Raw genomic sequence first — 18,879 nt, forward strand, 5'->3', positions numbered from 1 at the left:
AATTCGTGCACACACTCTCTCTCTTCAAATAAATAAACTTTTTAAAAAATGCAGTTTTAGAGCATATCAAATAGAAAATGTTGTAAGATCTCAAAGTGGAAATGTCAAGTGGGTAAAAGGATATATGGGTCTAGAGTTAAGGACAGAGGTTAGGCTAGAGCCATCTGGGAAATATGGGAGTTGCCAGTATATATATGGTATTCAAAGGCAGGACAGTGAATGAGATCAAGCAGAGAGTATGGTGTAAGAGGAGGAGAGGATCTCACCCTGGAGGAATTTCAACATTTTCGAATCAAGATAGGGGCACCTGAGTGGCTCAGTTGGTTAAGCGTCAGACCCTTGATTTTGGCTCAGGTCATGATCTCACAGTTGTTGAGATCAAACTCCGCAGAGGACTCTGGCTGACAGTGAGGAGCCTCCTTGGAATTCTCTCTCTCCCTCTCTCTCTGCCCCTCCCCAACTCACACATGTGCATATGCACACACTTTCTCTCAAAATAAATAAACTTTAAAATCAAGATATAAAAAGACAAAAAATTAAGTGATGATAAGAGGTAGGAGGCAAAGAAAGTTATCACAGAAGGCAAAGAATATTTTTTAAAGGCTCTCTTTTTTTAAGTTTATGTATTTTGAGGGTGAGAGACACAGACCACATACACACACACACACACACACACACACACACACACGCATATGCACATGCACGGGGGAGGGGCAGAGAGGTAGAGAAAGAATCCCAACCAGGCTCCCGTGCTCAGCTCAGGATGGAGCCTAAAGTGGGGCTCCATCCCACAACTGTGATATCATGAGCCGAAATCTAGAGTCAGTCACTTAAACGACCAAGTCACCCCAGTGCTCTGGCAAAAAAATATTTTATTTTATTTAAAAAAATTTTTTTTAATGTTTTTTTTATTTATTTATTTCTAGGAGAGAGAGAGAGAGAGACAGCGTGAGCAGGGGAGGGTCAGAGAGAGAGGGAGTCACAGACTGAAACAGGCTCCAGGCTCTGAGCTGGCAGTCAGCACAGAGCCCAACGCGGGGCTCGAACCCACGAACCGTGAGATCGTGACCTAAGCAAAAGTCGGACGCTTAACCGACTAAGCCACCCAGGCGCCCCTATTTAAAAAAATTTTTTAATGTTTTATTTATTTCTGAGAGAGAGAGAGAGAGAGAGACAGCATGAGCAAGGGAGGGTCAGAGAGAGAGGGAGACACAGAATCTGAAACAGACTCCAGGCTCTGAGTTAGCTATCAGCACAGAGCCCGACACGGGGCTTGAACCCACGAACCGTGAGATCATGACCTGAGCCGAAGTCAGACACCTAACCAACTGAGCCACCCAGGCGACCCGGCAAAAGAATATTTTAAAGATAGAGTAATCAAAAAGGCAAAAATACAGAGAGTTTCAGTAAGTTGAGAATGAAAAGGAAATTCCATGGCTGTTAATATCACAAAAAGAAAGACAACCAGGCATTAAGATCCCTTTGATGAAAGAACATACTAATATATATAAAATGGTCATGCAAAGAAAAAAAGATAAACCTGAACCTGAATTATCCTCCAAATCCTAAATTACACATAATATTATATAGAACCAAGGAGCTTGTTAAAGTATAACAGGGAAATGCAAAATCCAGTCAGTGGGAAACTCTACAGAACAATGTGGTTTCTTCAACAAATGAGCTGAAATAGGTAAAAAAGAGATTGAGAGGGACCTTAGAGTAAAGAAATAGAAAAGATCTATCAACCAATCTCTCAAAGTAGCTCTCATCTGGATTCTGCTTCAAACTGTTAAAGAAGAAAAAAGTATGACATTTGAATCACAACTGAGTATTTTTAGGATAGTAAGGGATTACTGGGTAGGTGTATGCCACTATGGTTTTTGGTTTTTTGGTTGGTTTTTTTTAAGTAGATTTGGCACAATGGGGGTTATTATGGGCCTTGGTGAGAGTAGTTGTGATGCGGTGGTGATGGTAGAAGCAGACCCGAGTAAGCTTCCAAGTAAATAGGAGGTAAAGCATTGGAAACAGAAGCTGTAAACAGCAATTTAAACAAAACTGGCTTTGAAGGAGAACAAAGATAGGGTTTAGCTGGAGGCTGACATGAGATTTCAGGAGGGCTTTTATTTGGTAGGGAAGGGGAAATTGTTTTCATTTAAATAGAACATCTGAATGCTGCTTATGATAACTCAGCAGAAAGCAAAATGTAAAGATTCAGTGAAGTGAGGGTTCTAAGATGGAACCATGGGAGGGAATCTAAAAGTATGTGAAGGAGAATCACTTCCTTCATTGTAAAGGAAGGCCCAAAGGCAAAAATGGTTGCAAATGCAAGCAGATCCTTAGATTCAGTAGTAGGAATATGAAATTTCTATTTTATCTGTGATATAGGAAGCAAAGTGGGGTAGGAGGATGGGGGTGGGGGGAAGTGGGGTAGGAGGATGGGGGTGGGGGGAAGGGAGAAGAAACCCAGGGGAAAACATGACAGGTGGAGACTGAAGGGAACTGAAGATACCCCTGAAGAAAAGCAGCTATTTCCAGAGCTAAAAAACACAAGGAGGGAAAAAAATTCAAAAACAGGTTTTTGGAAATGAGAAATGAGACCACCGAATAGACCGACTCCTGAAGAAATCATTAAAAGAAAGACTGTGGTGGTATTTTCAATTTGCAAATATTAAGTTCTGCCAAGAGCACATTAGGTCTTTATATCCCTTGACCCAGTAATCCTACCTATGGGAATTTATTCTAAAAATAATCTGTTAAAGGAGAAAACTGTATGTAGTGTTATAGATAAAATTACAGTGCAATTTACAACAGGAAAAGAAAACTTAAGTGACTGTGACAGTTTTATGTGTCGATTTGGTTTTTGGTTTTTTGGTTGTTTTTTTTAAAGTAGATTTGGCACAATGGGGGTTATTATGGGCCTAGGCTAGAGTACCCAGGTACTTGATTAAATCTAGCTACTAATCTAGGCACTGCTGTGAACGTATTTTGTAGATGTATTAATCTACAGTAAATTGACATTAAATAAAGGAGATTATTCTTCCTAATCTAAGGGTAGGCTTCATCTAATCAGTGGAAAGGCCTCAAGAGCAAAACTGAGGTTTCCCAGAGAAAAAAAGAATTCTACTGGTTCTACTTCCCTGGTAGAACACTGACTCATACAATGGTTTTAAGCAAATCATGGAATATCAGTTAAAATTTCATAACAAGCACTAAGAAACTACATGGAGAAATGTTTATAGATCAAGAAAAAAAGGGGCGGCACCTGGCTGGCTCAGTTGGTAGAGCATCTAACTCTTGATCCAAGGGTCATGTAGTCTACTTAAAAAAATAAAACATAAGAAAGTAAACAACAGAGGTCTACATTGTGTTTACAACTATGTAAACATGTATGTTTATATGTAAGAAAAAAGGAAACAAAAGTAGTTATTTATTAGAGTAATGGAATCCTGGCTGAATTTTAAATTTATGAATAGTGTTACAAAATAGTTTATGAAATAGAGCTCTGTTATTTTTAAAATACTTTTTTCTTTCATTTTTTTAAATGTTTATTTATTTATGAAAGAGAGAGAGTACATGTGCGTGAGCAGTGGCGGGGGAGAAGTGAGGGAAAAACAGAATCGGAAGCAGGCTCTGTGCTATCAGCGCAAAACTTGATAGAGGGCTGAAACTCACAAACCATGAGATCATGACCTGAGCCAAAGTCGGACACTTAACTGAGCCAACTGAATCTGACTGAGCCACCCAGATGCCCCTGTTATCTTTAATGGAAGAAAATTAGTAACATTATTGTTAAGCCTTATTAAAATTACATAACAGTTTAAAGAAACTCCTAGTAATTTAAAAGGAAACTTCTAACTTTGAAATGTTGCCTTGGATAGTACTAAAAAGAATGGACCCTCTAGAAGGCAAATATGCCTACAAGGGCCTCAATCCAATGCCATTTTCCAATAACAGAATTCTTCAACTCAAATGAAATGAAGGAAGTCCCAGAATGGCAAAGTAGCCAGTGATCAGTTTGATCAGCTTAAGAATTTCCCACATCCTTAACCAGCTAGCATCAGGGCATGCATTCAACTTTGACTCGGATCAGAGATATTTGTACTGAGCAGCTAAATATTTAGCACTCTAAGGCTTATTCTCTCCTTCCCTCTCCAACCCCAGGCACTGAAAGGATTCTTGTATGCTTGTTGAACTTGAGAAAAACCAAACAAAATGCTCTAAGAAGTAATGACTCAGTTTGATATTGGCTCCACTTTCATTCTTTCAATCAAAAAATATTTATTAAGTGGCTACTATATGCTAGGAACTGTGAATACAATGATGAGCAAAAAAAAAAAAAGGGTAATTTTTATTTTTCAAAAAAGGGTACTATAATAAAAGTTATTCTCTTTACATTGCCATGCTTATAAGGAAATAATTCTCTGGAGCTTAGGCTCTAGTAGGGCAGACAGATATCAATCTAACAATGTCATCATGTAGTAGGTAAGAGTATAGTTCTATGTAAATAAATAATGATACAAATGCTAAAGTGTTTTAAGGGTGAAGTGCACTGGCATCTGCAACTTACTTGGAACTGCTTCACAATAAGATGGATTGATGAATGGATTAGGGGATGGATATTCAAATACAGCAAAATATTACAGAATCTAAATAATGTGTATATGGGTGCTCACTGCACATACTTCCCTCTTAATATTTTATTATAATTTTTAAACGTACAAAAAAGTTGAAAGAAGTGTACCATGAAACAGTTTCAAGAGGAGTAAACCTACAGGAAGGATTTTTTTTAAATCAAAATTCCAATCTTTGACCAAGAGTTCTACTTAGATATTACAGATACCAAGAGACAGTCTAAAAGCCACTTATATTAATCAATTTATCCATCAGTACTTATTTGCTTGTTTGTTTTACCAGACAGTGATAGAGAACACTCTAAACTCAAAATACTATGCCAAAAGTGCTGGCACTATACAGGTGGTAAGTGGCCCTCAGGCACTAATTGTCTGTCTATAAAATCATATTTAATAATCCCTTCTCAGTCTCTAGGGATTAAACAGGATATTGCATAGACTAGCATTTTGAAAGGTGTCTTCCTACCACCCCAACTCTATCAAGTACCATTCATTCTTGTTCCATGTGCATCAACCATATGGTTTTCTTTTTAGTTCCTACACTGAGGTTAAACCAGTGCTGTCTGATAGAAATGTAATACAAGCCATTAACATGAGACACATATGTAATCTTAATTTTTCTAGTAGCTATGTTTTTAAAAGCAAAAAAAAAAAAAAGCAGGTGAAATTAATTTGAAAAATCTATTTTAACACAATTAATCCAAAAGAGTAACATTTCGATATATAATAGTGAGTTGTATTCAGTTCTTTTTTCAGTACTAAATCTTCAAAATCTGGTATGTGCTTCATACTTAATAGCACATCTGTATTTGGAGTGTTTACACATCTGGAGTGAAATACACATCTGTATTTCAAGTGTTCAGTAGCGATACCATCTAGTAGTTACCATCCTGAAATCATAGCTCCAAACTTTTACCTACTTTCAGGGTCTTTGTGCATTTAAAATGTTCCCTCTGCCTGACATGCTCTATGTCCCATTCTCTGAATGGCTAATCACTACTTATCTTACATATCTCAGTTTAAAAGCATCAACTCCTCTATGAGGCCTTCCCCTTCATCACTTCAAAATTCTCTACATTAGTCCTTTATCTCTTCTGTAGGACTTAGCAAAACTTCCAACTATTTGTTCGTACATTTAATGCTTTTCTCTGTATTCCCCTCTGGAATGTAAGCTTTATAAGAGTAAGGAGAAGGAGCATTTCTATATTTTTTATGATTGTACAACAAGTACTAATCACGAGGCCTGGCACATATGAAATACCAATAAATATTTGTAGATCCATTTAGGAATTGATAAATAGATATGTTGTAGAGACATACTGAGTTTGTGGGCATCTGAAAGTGTGTGTGTGTGTGTGTGTGTGTGTTGCCCCTACTCTACCAGCCCACAAATAAAAATATGTTCAGCAGCCATTCCCATCTAGCCTGGGACAGAACTGTCAAGACAAATCTCTGACAAGCGGCAATGGTTAGAAACAACATGATTATTGGAAAGAGAACAAGCTTTAAATAGCTTTTACCATTCTCAAAGGAACCAGGAATTTTTTAGAAATCAAAGGAAAGTGAAGGAAGTGCCACTGGTCAAAGCAACACCCAAATGATCAGAAGCCAACACCAGATTTGGAGACTGCAAATTTCCAAACTCATGGCCATATTATTATGGATAAGCCCTTAACGTCTCTCCATCTATAAAAATAAGATGCCTTAAAGATAGAATTAAACGCAATTGTATGTGAAAGTGTTTTGAAAACAGTAATGTCTAGATATACATTAATTGTCTCTAGGCTGCTCAGGAAATTTGGAGTTTCATCACGAATTTTTCCCCTTTGCTTATCTGGTTTCTTGTCTTAAGTTACTTTGCAGATAATATATAGGTACTTTCTTTTTAAAATGTTTATTTTTGACAGGGGGAGAGAGAGAAAGCGAGCGAGCAAGGGGGGAAGAGAGGGACAGAGAGGATCCCAAGCACAGCCAAACGTAGGGCTCGATCCCACAAACTGTGACATCATGACCTGAGCCAAAATCAAGAGTTGGGACACATAACTGATTGAGCAACTCAGGCACCCCAATAACCTCTTAAACTAATCAAGCAAAATCTATCCTGATACCAAATAAAAATCTGAGACTCAGGAATAATCCGATAACTCCATGAGAAAATAATCATAAATGGAAGAAAATGTTATAAAATAGTAATTCCCCAACACGTGATGGGGGCTAAGAGTCCTCCAACCATACCTGGTCCCTCTGCACCCATTCCCCAACATTGAGAATGGTTTCCACACTAAAACACTGTTACTAATGGATTATGTCTTAGTGCATTACAGAAGAAAACTGAGGACAGAGGAGGAAGAGTAAAGGTAAAAAATCACTCTCATACAATATTTGAGCTGGGGAAGTTAGCCTAAGATTTAATGCATCTATAAAACAGCTCAGGAAAACTGAGGCTCAGCCTGGTTAAGTGACTTGCCATGGTCACAGAGTAATAATCATAAAAATGTCTCCAAATCCCAGCTTGATCCTTCTGCTCCTAAATTTCTTCATCTGTAAAAGGAGTATAAAACAGCATTTCTCCTATAGGATTATTCTGAGTAAAGGAAAAATCAAATGTAAAGTGTTTGGTACCATGAAAGTCCTTGGTAAAAGGTCAGTTGTAATGAGGCTGATGATGTTCATATGTTCCTGATCTCATTTATCCCCAATGAACAATGAGGTTGGTGGAAGCAGGTGGCTGGGAAACAGGGAGATGACCAACCCAAACTCATTTTTCAAAAAGATTAAAAGAAAATTAATGAAATTATATTACTGGTTACATTTCCACAATAAAACTGATAGGTTTGTTGGTTTGGGTTTGTTGGGTTTTTTGGTTTTTTGTTTTTTTTTTTTTTTTTTCATTTATTCTCCTGTATCCTTGAGTCAAAGGACCTGGCTTCAAATCATAGCTGTGCTGCTTACACTCCAGGCAATCCAATTAAGCTCTACTTCCTATTCTATAAAATGGAGATAAAGCAATCACAGTCCTAGCTAATCCACATACTTGTTGAAAGAATAAAGTGGGATAATATTAGTGAAAATACTCTGTACACTGTACAAGAGGCCCTTCATCATCTAGGCCTCCTTGTCTTCCTCTCTGCTTTTATGGCTCTCTACCATGCACCCCATCCTGTAAATGTACTAAAATATTTAGGGATACCCAAACATGCTCTCAAGCCTTCTAGCCCTCACACTGCTCTTTCAAGAAGGTCCTTCCTCTCTCCTTTCATCCTACCCCTCCCCAACTGTGCTTGGTTAACTCCTGTTCATCTCTCAGAACACAACTTAGCTATCATTTCCGTTAAGAAGCTTGCCAGGCCTGGAGCACCTAGGTGGCTCAGTCAGTTAAGCATCTGACTTTTGATTTCAGCTGGGTCATGATCTCATGGTTCGTGAGTTCAAGCCCCACGTCAGGCTCTGCACTGACAGAACTGAGTCTGCTTAAGATTCTGTGTGTGTGTGTGTGTCTCTCTCTCTGTCCCTCCCATATGCCCACCTCTACTCCCTCTATCAAAAATAAACATTAAAAAAAGAAGAAGCCGCCTTGCCAGGCCACCCTCATTTCAGGTAGAGTAGATGCCTTTCCTCTGCCTTCACGTAGCATGAGCATATGTCTCCACATGTCATTTTTGTCTCAATATAATTATCTATGGACACGTCTGTTTCTCAACTATAAATTGAAGGGTAGGGACCAGGTATGATGCCTCTATTCCTTCAGAACCCCTGACAAAGCCTTGATGCTTAATATGTGTTCAGAAATATACCTTAAGTGACAATTAAAACATTAATTTTCATACAGTAGATACCTAAGACTTTTATGCAAAATATTACAATATAAAGCAATACTTCTCAACCCTGGCTGCATATAAAAATATAGATTCAAAGAGATTTTGATTAAGCAGACTTTATAGATCAAGCAACTGTATTTTTTTTTTTTTTTACATCTTCACAAGTAATTCAAATGCATAACCAAAATTTAAAACCATGGCTATAAATAACTGAGGTCATTACGTTACAATTCTACCTAACATCTACCTAGCTTAACACTCTACAACTCATTTTCACATCTATTATTTTTTTAATCCAGTTTAGTTAAAATATAGTGTTATATTACTTTCAAGTGTACAATATTCATTTTCACATGTATTATTAACTGAATTTTCACAACTCTGTGAGTCGTATTATTTCTATTTTCCAAACTAAGAAACAGATATTTAAATAAGTGTCCAAATAGGTCTTTGCCAACCTTCAAATTTAATGCTTTCCCTCCTACATCAACCTCCTTCCCTAGAAAGTGATAACATTGCAGCAACATACAAAGTACATGGAGACAAGGGTTCAAATGAAAAAGACGTTAATCCCAAGCTTCGTGGGAATCAGGGAGAGAATAAGGAAAGCTGGGCCTTGAAGATATAGGCAGGGAGATGACAGTGGAAGCCATATATATTGTGTAACTGTCATCTGTCACCTCAAAAGATTCAAATGGCAGATTCTGTAAAGGAGAAAAATATTCTTGGCAGCCTCGCTTGGTATTTACACAGTCTGAAGGGACACTAGCAAGGGCTGGATGTGGAAAATGGAAAAAGAAAGTCCCATAAACAAGAATGAACTTCCCAATGCTGCATGTAGATTACCTAACCCTGACTCCATGAATAAGGGCCAAGATATAATGGACTTGTTATAGCTAAAACTTAGATCAATTTTAGGAAATACCAAACAAAATCATATTAATGGGGGACCAATGAACTTCTAGTTCTTTCTAAACTTATCACATTATTGTTAGAAAGGGGATAATCTGGAGGATCCTAGCACATAGATCATTTCCCCCATTTCAACGACTAGAAGGGTAGTGTGGTAGAGGAAGTTACTTACGAAAGATAAAGCTTAATGCAAGAGCAGAAAACTGTATGACATCATGTTAATGAGTTTATGATGGCAAAGGGAAATGAATATTCAGACACAGGTAACACAGAATGCTGGATAAAGTTCTAATTTCTCAACTTCAGTAGTGAAGTATTATCTTGTGAGTCTGCAATATCATGACCACCTGACATAGTTTGACCAGAAATTATTTTTTTGTAGTCCAAACAGTGAACTTTTGTCAGGATTTTCTTTGAAGGAAAAGGTTAAAAAGAGTAAGAAGCAATCTAAAAGGACATTTCTAGTGCTCCAAAGTTTAGTTTGACAGAACTTAAATATAAGACAATAATGATAAAGTGGAAAAAGTATTGCATTGAGATTCAAAAATTGTAGTTATAAATTAATATTTAGTCATTTGCTACTGATGTGCCTTTGAGCTAATCAAGCCTTCTATAATCCAGTCTACTAACTCATAAAAGGGAAATACTTATCTCACAGTGCTGTTGTGAAGACTAAACAAAAAACACCAGGCAAAGATGTTCTTCTTTTCTCTGTATGAATGATAAATGTAGATGCATGTAAATCTGTCTTCACCAATCTTTCTATGCACAAAAAAAGGGAGCAGGCTAAATGAAGAAAAAATTTATTTTAACTCTCACAGCAATATACTTGCAAAATGTTCCGATACCCTCTATACAGAAAAATTAAAGCAGCCGGGGTAATGAACCTCACACATAATTGCTGGTATGAAGTGAATATGAACTGGAACAGAGATCTATCACTTACTTTCAGCAAACCTTAAGTTCCCTTTGCCAGTGTGAGCCTCAACCTCTTTACCCATTAAACAGACATACTAGCAATCACCTTATATATTACATTATTTTGAAGATTGGCGAAAACAACTCACATAATGTCTGGTACATAACAGGTATTTACTAAGGTTTACCACCACCACCTAACAACTGCTAACAAATTATCTTTGTTACTTTCTAAAGTTTCCTTTAGGGGAGGCTGGGTGGCTTAGTCGGTTAAGCGTCCGACTTTCGCTTAGGTCATGATCTCGCGGTTCGTGGGTTCGAGCCCCGCGTCGGGCTCTGTGCTGACTGCCAGCTCAGAGCCTGGAGCCAATTTCAGAGTCTGTGTCTCCCTCTCACTCTGACCCTCCCCTGCTCACGCTGTCTCTCTTTCTCCTAGAAATAAAAAAAATAATAAAAAAAAATTTTTTTTTAAAATAAAGTTTCCTTTATAATCAATATTTTTTTTAAATGTTTTATTTATTTCTAGGAGAGAGAGACAGTGTGAGCAGGGGAGGGTCAGAGAGAGAGGGAGTCACAGACTCTGAAACAGGCTCCAGGCTCTGAGCTGGCAGTCAGCACAGAGCCCGACGCGGGGCTCGAACCCAGGAACCGCGAGATCATGACCTAAGCGAAAGTCGGACGCTTAACCGACTAAGCCACCCAGGCGCCCCTATAATCAATATTTTATTTAGTTGCTTCAAAACCTTATAAGCTAGTCATAGCAACTGTTACTATCCCCATTTTACAGTGGGACAAAAGGCATAGAGATAAAACTACTTCCATAGGGTCATGCAGTAATAAGAGACTAAATTAAGGTCACCTGACCATTCCTCCCACCCCAAATTACATTCATCCTTAGGAATTAAAATGACATCTATGAAATAGTACAATGCTTTCGAAAACCTTAAACTTCTCTCTTTACAAAAAAATAAATAATAATAATGGCTTTTCCCCTACTTTCTGGGTACGGTTTAGAAGATAAAAAAGGGGAAAGGGGCACTTGGGTGGCTCAGTCAGTTAAGTATCTGAATCTTGATTTCAGCTGTCATGACCTCAGAGTTCAGGTGAGACAGCCCTGCATTGGACACTGCACTAAGGCACTGACATTGCAGAACTTGCTTGGGATTCTCTCTCTCCCTTTCTCTGCCCCTCTCCCTCCTCTCTCTCTTTCTCTCTCTCTCTCTCTCTCTCTATATATATATATATATATATATTTATTTATATATTTATTTATTTTTATTTATATATGTGTATATATATATATTAAAGAAAGGAGGGGAGGGGAGAAAATGAATTAAAGAATTCATTAAAACCAACAACAGAATTGAGAAGTGTCTCAAATTAGCAACTACTGATTCCACCTTAATTTTTGTTTCTGTTTTCCCCAACAAAGCCATCGATCTCTTAATCAAAATGTTTTAAGGGGCACTTGGGTGGCTCAGTGCATTGGGCGTCTGACTCCAGTTCAGGTCATGATCTCACTGTTCCCGAGTTTGAGCCCCACGTCGGTTTCTGGGCTGACAGCTCAGAGCCTGGAACCTGTTTCAGATTCTGTGCTGCCTCTGTCTCTGCCCCTCCCCCCACTGGTGCTCTGTCTTTCTCTCTCAAAACTAAATAAAGATTTAAAAAAATTTTAAAGGTATTTTTAAAAGTCTGCTCATCAAAATGATACTTGTTTGATAAACTATTCCTAAACTGAAACGAAAAATTAGAAAGAAAAAAAAAGAAAGCTTTCTCCCATCTTCCTGAGTACATGTCACTTTTTATCCCTCTACTTTATCCCTTCATTTCAGCACTTATCATACCATATTGTAGTATCTTTAACACTCTGAGGACTTGAACCACATCCTCTGTGTACCTGGACATCCTGTCCCGACAAGGGGCCTTGCACATGGTAGAGGAAGGCTCAATAAGTGTTTATAAATAAAGAGGGGCAAATGAAGCCAATCTGTCAGAGGGAAGTTAGGAAAGGAGACACTGGATATGGTTATCTTAGGGCTAACAGGAAAGTGAAAGAAACAAAATATTTTAAGGGCTTCATAAGGAAGAGAAACCTTAGTGTGGAGTCAAACAAACCCCTGTATGGCTTTAAGTATCACTAGAGAAAGACAAAAACCACAAAAGATCCAGAAGAGACAGTTTTAAATCAAAAAACTCAAAAGTTAGGGTGCTTATTTAGATTTGCAAAACCGAGTTGTAAATTCCCAAGAAATAAGCCTAGCCTAAGATACTTTGATAGCAGGTTTCAGGTCTTGGCTAAATGAACGATAGCTGAAAAAGCTGCATGCTTTGGTGGAGAAAGACAGATGTAAAAGGGAAGGGAAGATAAGCTCAGTCTAAAATAAATCCCCAAAAATGTTGGAATCCACTTGGATTTGTATATTGGAGTGTGGTTCCTCTTCATTCTGAGAACTATTCTTGAATAAAACCCCAATGTCACGGCTGGCAGTATATAGGACTAAATCATCTTATGATTCTTATTCAACAAAAATTTGAAAGCCTGCTATATGCAGCCACTACTCTAAGCATTGGGCATAAAGTAGCAGGAAAAAAAAAAAAGACAAAATGCTGTCAGGAAGCTTTCAATCTAGTGGCAAAAGATACATGACAGATGGGACGGGATGGGATAGGAAGGATGAGTTGGATGGAAGGTCAGGCAGTAAGTGCTAAGGAACAAAAAGAAGGGAGGGTGGGAGAGAGAGGGCAGAAGGGAAGAGTGGGAGGAAGCTGGCAACGAGATGGTCTTATCAAAAGCAGATCTTTTAACCCAGTGGTTTTCAAACTTTATCAACTGTCAGAATTGCCCAAGGGGGCTTGTTAAAGCAGAGGTTGGGGTGGGGGGGGGGGAAATGGAGCCAACTCCACAGATTTTCATTTATAGGTCCTGGGATGGGAAAAGTCATTCGTCATTCTATCAAATTCCCAGATTATGTTGCTCCTGTTGATGTAGGGACCACACTTGGAGCTAACTGTTCTAACCCAGAAGATTAGGAAGCCTCTATTCCATGAGTCTTAATTTGCTTCTTCATACATCCATTCATTTCAAAAATATATTCAGTGCCAGGAACTTTTCGAGGCACTAAAATTACAGACTCTACCCTCAAGACATTCACAGATTAATGCGGGGGGGGGGGGGTATAAATTCAAATAATTGCAATAGAGTACTATAGAGAGCTAGAAGAGTGGTATGTCCAGGAGGAGGCTGGAAGAGTAACCAACTCCATGGAAGTCATAGAAGGAATGACTAAGGGACTGCTTCCCAGAGATGCAACAAGCACTGCTCCACAGGCAGGTAGTGGGCCGGAGGCCAGCGTTTCCAGTGGAAAGAACAGTACCAGGGAAAAACAGAAATGAGAAAGAGTATGGCAGGGCAGCTATAGAAAGTGAATCTGCAGGGGCACCTGGGTGGCTCAGATGGTTGACCGTCCGACTTCGGCTCAGGTCATGATCTCGCAGTTTGTGGGTTTGAGCCCCGTGTCAGCTCTGTGCTGACGTCCAGCTCAGAGCCTGGAGCCTGCTTCGGATTCTGTGTCTCCCTCTCTCTCTCTGATCCTCCCCTGCTCACGCTGTCTCTCTCTCTCAGAATAAAACATTTTAAAAAATTTAAAAAAGAACAGAAAGTGAATCTGCAAAGGTAAGCAATAATCTCATCTCCGAGACTTTCTTATTCATGTTGAAGAGTTTGTCTTTAGACAATAACTAGCCAGGACACAGGGAGAAATGATGTGATCAGGTATAATTTAACAAAGATCTCTCTGGATACAGAGTGCCCTTCACGAAGCACTGCCTTCTCCAAGCCTAACACAGGGCCCCATAACAGGAGCTTTAGTAAATGTCTATTTAATTGAACTCAACAAGCTTTCTGTCAAGTGCTGTCTTATGGATGAGAGGCAGGTCACCACCTTCCCCACAAGACTCACTTTGGCCTGGACAAGACTTGTAAAACAGGTCCAGCAGCCTCAATTACTGCACACTACTCCTTGTACAACTGGAGTCCCCCAGAGATCAGGGCAGGCCTTCCTTGTTTACATGTCTACCTCACCCACTAGACTTTGAGCTCTTTGAAAACAGGGAATGTCTTCATAGAATCTGAATCCCCATAGTCCTAGCAGGAGAACCAAAACATAGGAGCTCTCCAGACTTGAGTAATGTTGGGTAAATGAATGCCTGTGCAAGCAAATTCACCAGATAAACCCATGAGCTCATACAGGTAAGGCTATGGATAAGCTTCAGGGAATGGTTCAGGGTCCATGTTCCCAAAACCCTCTGTGACAAATAGTTTCCAGCTGAGGTGAGGTGGATTTCATATGCACCCAGTATAGGATTTCCCAAATAGAAACAAAAAAATATTTCAAGTGCCATAAAACTCCTGTGAGACCTCTGGGGGCCCCAATGAGAAGTCAGTTGTGCCTGAGAGGAGTTTGAGGATGGATGTTAGCAAAGCCCTGGGGGCGGGGTGGGGGGTGGGGTGAGGCAGCTGGCAGAATTATGCAGTAGACTCCTCAAAGCTGAGCAGGTGCTTGATACCTGCTGATTTCTAGGGCATAAAAGGAAAGTCCTGGAGTTTTAAGGCTGGAAGTGACCTGTTCAAGGTCACTACGGTGAAGTCACAAGGTAAGGCCAATGAGGCACCTGTATACTGTTGATTCCTGTTCTCTCCTGACAACTCAGTAGGCAAAAAGTCCATCTCACGAACAAGTTTTAAAACATGGGCTACACTAATGAATTTGACTTTTGACTGGTAACCATAGGACCAACCCTTCCCTTCGCCTTTCAGTTCTGGGGGAAAAAAGCAGAAGACAGTTATCCAAGCGGTTTAACAAACAAGCACTTTGCTCCCAACACCCACAAATACCCAAAACTTCTTAAGTATTTTTCCAAAACATTCGCGGCGATGTTTGCTGCTTAAACATCCAAAACGGTAAAAGCCGTAATAATCATGTCGTTCGAAACGGAATATTAAGCGTAAAGAAACTACAAGTCTCCTTTCCTTGTGTTTTTAACTCCACAAGTTAGAGTATTCCCCGGGTGGGGGAGGGGCTGCAGAAGTCAAGCTCCATCCAGCCGGATTTTTCAAGGAGGTGAACCCTAGAAGTGATTCCCCCGACCTGGACAGGAGGGATGCTTTTCCAAGCAGGATGAATCGGACGCCGCTCGGCCAGGCTCCCCGGTGGCCCGCCAGGGAGAGCGCCAAAGAACCGCGAAGTTCGCACGGGAGGCGGCTCCGAGCCCCAGACCTGTCGGGTCTCCGGGCCCCTCCCCCGCCCCGGCCCTCCCCCGGGTCCCCAGCGGCTGAGACCCGCAGCCTCGCCGGGGAGTGCACGGGGGGCCTTTGTTGGCCCGCCGAGAGCCGCCGGCCGCGCTGGGCGGCGCCCCGCCTCACCTTACCTGGCGCCCCCGCCCGCCCACCCGGCCCGGCCGCGGGGGGACGCAAGGGCCCGGGCCTCGACCCCGCGCCGCCCCCACCCTCGCGCCCCAGACCCGCAGCCCGCGACGCCAGGGGGGCCGCGCGGGAAGCCGGCTCTCACCTTCCGCGCTCGCTCGGCTCGACTCCGCTCCTCCTCCTCCTCCTCTACCCTGGCGGCGGCGGTCGAGCCGGGGAGTGAGCGCGCGAGTGTGCGCGAGGGGCCGCTTCACTTTCTCCCTCCCGCCGCCGCCGCGCGCTCGGCGCCTCCCCCACCCTGCTCAGGCCGGGGAGTCCCCTCAGGACCGGGCGGGGGTCAGCGACGGCGAGAGGGCCGGAGGCAGGCGACGCGGGAGTAGGGGGTGCTACGAAGGGCGAGAACTGAGGGGACTCGGGCAGCCCCTGGGGAACGAGGTGGGGAGACAGAGTTCTTTGAAAGCACGGGGTTCCGTGAAAGAGGGGGTAAGAGTCTGAGGGGAAAGCGTCTGCGAAGTAGGACGGCAGAGCCGGTGAGGGAGACAACGGGGAGGCGCGCGGGATGAACGCAGCGGAGGGGACGTGGGGGGAAAGCCGGGAGGGGGGCGTCTACAGTGCTGCGGGCACCTAGGGCTCCAGCTGCAGCCACGGCCCGGACGCCTCCCCCGCCCGCAGCCGCGCTATTGTACGCCGCCGGCCCAGACCCGACCGCCTCTCCCACCGGCCCCCGCCCCCTCCCCCGCGAGCAGCGACGCCGGCAGAGCCAGGCCCGCTCCGCCTCTCGCAGGTGGGAGGGGGCGGAGAGGACCGGCGCGACCCACGTGAACGAGGCCAACCCGGGCTGGGGGCGGGGGGGGGGGAGGGCGAGCGCTGGGATGACGTCATCGCCGCCTGACGCCGGAGGCTGGGGAATCACCCGGCTGCTGCGTTATGTCATTGAGCCCACATCTCTCCTCTCCGCTTTCACTGTTTTACGGCTGTGGACTCCCTTGCGCTGTCTTTCTCCAGGAAGGTTTTGGGACGATTTCTGGGGGCGTTAACGGTGTAGTCCAGGGTCGAAAAAGACGACTGAGCCTCTGATCTTGCAGTCCTCTTCAAGTTAAAAAGCACCACCGCATCTGCTAGCTCATTGGCAAAAGCTGAATTTGAAAACTATCCCATCTCCTGTGACCTCAAAGCCAGACGTTTGTTACACTGTTTTCTTTGTGGGGAGTGGCGCGGGGCGGGGAGACCCAGAAATGATAATGGAGGTTTGAACTATCGTAAACTGAAAGAGAAAGATTTCCTTTCCCATTTTTCTCCTACCACGGAGGCTACGTTCAAACCAAACCTTTCCCCTGAGCTCAGATTTTATATTTCCACATACCTCCTGGACAACATCACTTGCATACCCTACTGCACCTCAAATTCCATATGCCAGAACTGAAACAACATTGGCGACTAAGGGTCTGGAATCAGATTGCCATGTTTCAATTCCGAGCTGCATTGTTAGTGATAGGACCTTAACATTTCTAAGCTACAAATTTTTCCATAATAGTACTTGTGTGTCCTTAACTCCATCTCTCTATGCCTGTTTTACCATAATAACTAACTACAACTTAGCATATATTAAGCCCTTTGGAATGTTAGCCATTCCTATTACCACTTTCCCCCAAACTTACTACTCAGGTTACTTCCTGGTCCAGTGTGCTATGCTAGAAACCTAGGCATAGACCCTATTCTTACTCCCTCAACACCTTACCAAGTTGGTCACCAACTTTAGGAGACTGTTTAGTCTCCTAAATATTTCTCAAGTCCTTGCCCTTTTCTTCACTACAACCACCTGGACAACTGGAGCAGCTTTCAGTCCCTCCAGATCCAGTCCATTCTTGCAGAAGCCTTTTAAAACGACAAATCTGATGATGCCTTACCCGGTTTAAACACTCTGAAAGGCTTTTGTTGCTTTCAGGAGGAAGTCCAAATTCATTAACTTGGTACCGTGTAACCTAGGCTGTGTAACCTTTACCAGCCTTTCTAGCTTCATCTCACAATGAATATCTTTTGCTCTAGTCACACAGAAATTCTACTTTATGTTCTTTGAATAAACATTTTTTTCGCGTCTCTGAGCCCTTCGATCTTTATCTCACTGCACAAGAGATATTCATTCTACAAAGCCCAGCTCAAATGTCATCTTTCTTCATTCAACTAATATTTCTTCAGTTTCCCTGAGCCTTCATGATGCTGTAATCCTATAGTACTTTCATGCCTCTTGTGGCATGTAACACAGTCTAGTAACTGTATTTGTGTACCCAACTTCCTGAGCTCCTTGAAAGCAAATCCTACTCCTATCTACACTATCCTTATCCCCAGTGTTTAGAACAGTGCCTGACACATATAAATATGTTATTAAAATGTATTTAATAAATGCTCACATAGTGCTCACTGCATGCCAGATACTGTTCTAAGCACTGTCTCCTTTAAACCTTCAATAACTCTTTGAGACAACTACTATTATCCCCTCATTTTATTGATGAGGAAACTGAGGTGCAAAGGAGTTGATTTAAGCCAAGATCATAATCTAGCAAATTAATTCTAACCTAAACTATTTTGGGCTTGGTCTCTGTGGTAGGCAGAATAATGGCTCACATTCTAATGTTCACATTCTAATCCCGAGAACCTATAAATATAATATGCTCCATGACAAAAGGGACTTCACATGTTTGGTTAAATTAAGGATCTTGAGATGAAGAGGGTATTCTGAATTATCCAGGTGGATTCAATATAATGACAAGGATCCTTAAAAGTGAAAGGGGAAGCAGTGGGAAAGAGAGGTAGATTCAACTACAACAGAGATCAGATGTAAGATGTGATTCAATGTGAAAAGCACTCTACCCACCCTTTGAATAGAGAAGAGAGCTACCAACTAAAGAATAAAAACTCCAAAAGCTGGAAAAGGGAGGAAAACAGATCCTTCCTTCCAGAAAGGAACAGAGCCCTGCTTTTTGCACCTTGATTTGGGTCCAGTGATACCCATTTCAGACTTCCAAACCACAGGACTGTGAAATAATGAATGTGTGTTGTTAAAACCACTGTATTTGTGATAACTTGCTACAGCAGCACTAAGAAACTAAGGCAAAGTCAAATCAAGGGTGACTGCTCCATGCTAACAATTGGAGGTGGCTACTTGCCAGAGGTACAAAGT

The 18,879-nt window shown here is 41.7% G+C and overlaps 1 protein-coding gene across 2 annotated transcripts in view; it reads right to left on the bottom strand.

Annotated features, from left to right (window-relative positions):
* Positions 1 to 16,367, bottom strand: part of PAK1 (p21 (RAC1) activated kinase 1) — a 163,849-nt gene extending 147,482 nt beyond the window's left edge. For both annotated transcript variants that reach the window (XM_039228722.1, XM_039228720.1), the window contains exon 1: positions 15,847 to 16,367. The gene's annotated coding sequence lies outside the window, so the exon portion shown is untranslated. The remainder of the gene's footprint in view (positions 1 to 15,846) is intronic.
* Between the last annotated feature and the right edge of the window lie 2,512 nt (positions 16,368 to 18,879).

Source organism: Hyaena hyaena, unplaced genomic scaffold (assembly GCF_003009895.1).
Source record: "Hyaena hyaena isolate Hyena2069 unplaced genomic scaffold, ASM300989v1 scaffold_34, whole genome shotgun sequence".
NCBI classification, from domain to species: domain Eukaryota; kingdom Metazoa; phylum Chordata; class Mammalia; order Carnivora; family Hyaenidae; genus Hyaena; species Hyaena hyaena.